This window comes from Oryctolagus cuniculus, chromosome 16, assembly GCF_964237555.1.
Source record: "Oryctolagus cuniculus chromosome 16, mOryCun1.1, whole genome shotgun sequence".
Taxonomy (NCBI): domain Eukaryota; kingdom Metazoa; phylum Chordata; class Mammalia; order Lagomorpha; family Leporidae; genus Oryctolagus; species Oryctolagus cuniculus.
Window position 1 is genome coordinate 68,194,235 of NC_091447.1, and position 2,330 is coordinate 68,196,564.

Genomic DNA, 2,330 nt, shown 5'->3' on the forward strand with positions numbered 1-2,330 from the left:
ATTGAGAAAGACGACAGAATTTGGTCACCAATTGTGAATATGAGTGGTGTCCCCAGAAACTACAAGGAAAATTTGTAACATGAAAAAAATGCATGAATTTCACAACTGTATTCCAACAAGAAAACCCTTTTCTTTGCCTTCAACTTATTCTGTGAACACTAGAGTTACCCTCATGCTATATCCATACATACTTGACTTGTAGACATATAGAGTGCTGGATGCCAGTTTATCTGTTTCCTTTTACCAGCCCTATTTTCCTTTCCAAAATGACTCCAGGTTGTTTTGAAACATAAAATATGACACAAGTATCAGAATTTCATCTCACGGGCTTCTCAGAAGATCCAGCCTTGCAGCCTCTCTTCTTTGTATTGTTCCTGTCCATATACCTGAGCACAGTGCTCGGGAACCTGCTCATCGCCCTGGCCAATAGCTCAGACTCCCACCTGCACACCCCCATGTATTTCTTCCTCTGCAACCTGTCCTTGGCACATATGGGTTTCACTTACTCCATGATTCCCAAGATGATTGTGGACATCCACACTCACAGCACAGCCATCTCCTATGTGGGCTGCCTGACACAGATGAATCTCTATCATCTTTGGATGCATGGATGCTTTGCTTCTGACCATGATGGTCTATGACTGGTTTGTCACCATCTGTCATCCACTGCATTAACAGGTCATCATGAACCCCTGCCGCTGTGGCTTCTTAGTTTCCAGGTCCTTTGTGGCCAGCCTTTTGGAATCCCTGCTGCAGAATGTGATGGTATTAAAAGTTACCTGCTTCAAAGACGAATGACATTTCTAATTTCCTCTGTGAACCTTCCCAGCTTCTCATCCTTACCTGCTCTGACACTTTCACTCATGACACAGCCATATATTTTGTTGGCATCATATATGGTTTTCTCCCTATCTCAGGGATTCTCTATTCTTACTACAAAATCATTTCCTCCATTCTGAGAGTCCATCAGCTGGTGGGAAGTACAAAGCCTTCTCCACCTGTGGATCTCATGTGACTGTTGTGTGTTTATTTTATGGAACATCCCTTGGGGTATATCTCAGTTCAACAGCCTCACTTTCTTTCAGGAAGTGTGCAGTGGCCTCAGTGATGTACACTGTGGTCATCCCACTGCTCAACCCCTCTATCTACATCCTGAGGAACAGGGACATCAAGACTGACTTCTCAGTCAGCAAGCTATTTAGAGCACAGATTGGAAAGGCAGCAAAACTCAGCATCCAGACCCTAAAATCTCACCTGGCTCATTACATCACACTTGAGGCTCTCATGGCTTTCATTCATCTTATCTTGTAACTGAGATTTCCTGTTTTTCTCTTTCTTCATGGAAGCACTATATCTTTACCCTTGCATACCTGACTCATATTGTACCTAGGGAGTCTTCTGTAGCTCATTATGGACCATCAGGTATCCTGGAAAAATAAAATACACTTTTTTTTTGTTATTGAAAATTGATATCTTTTCCATAATTTGTATGAACTTTCCAAGCACATTTCCATATGTATCCTTCTAACTTATTTGGTATGGTTATCTGTGAGAATGCATATCACTGCTCCTTTTTATGAAACCCTCTAAGGAGCTTTAAAAATTCTGATGCCTGAATTTCACTACCAGAGGTTCTGATGTCTTGAACTGATGTGTGCTTGAGTATGATAATTTCCAAGCACCCAGGATTTAAGCTGAAATCTTGCCTCCAGTTCATTAGCATCTTGAATTTCTGTGATGTCATGTTTCCCTTGCTGTTTCCATGATTCTCTTTGTGATTTTTTTTTGACAGGCAGAGTGGACAGTGAGAGAGAGAGACAGAGAGAAAGGTCTTCCTTTGCCGTGGTTCACCCTCCAATGGCCGGCGCGGCCGGCGCGCTGCGACCAGCGCACTGCGCTGATCCGATGGCAGGAGCCAGGAGCCAGGTGCTTTTCCTGGTCTCCCATGGGGTGCAGGTCCCAAGCACCTGGGCCATCCTCCACTGCACTCCCGGGCAACAGCAGAGAGCTGGCCTGGAAGAGGGGCAACTGGGACAGAATCTGGCGCCCCAACCGGGACTAGAACCCGGTGTGCTGGTGCCGCTAGGTGGAGGATTAGCCTAGTGAGCCGCGGCGCCGGCCCTCTTTGTGATTTACAGTTTAATTTTAATTTGTGTTGAATTTGTTATAATTGGAGTTCATGGAGCTTCCTTAAATGTATATTTCTACTTCTCTCTTGATATTTGGGAAGTTTCCAATTTCGGTCATTATCTCTTCAAACTGGTACACTTGCACTCTCTCTCTCCTTTCTGTGGATCTCCCACAATAAATATACTGGTCTGCTTGTGGTA

At 44.2% G+C, this 2,330-nt stretch overlaps 1 pseudogene; it reads left to right on the top strand.

The window, feature by feature from the left end:
• The first annotated feature begins 630 nt into the window (after positions 1 to 630).
• LOC138845767 (olfactory receptor 7E178-like) lies at positions 631 to 1,311 on the top strand (annotated as a pseudogene).
• Positions 1,312 to 2,330: the final 1,019 nt, after the last annotated feature.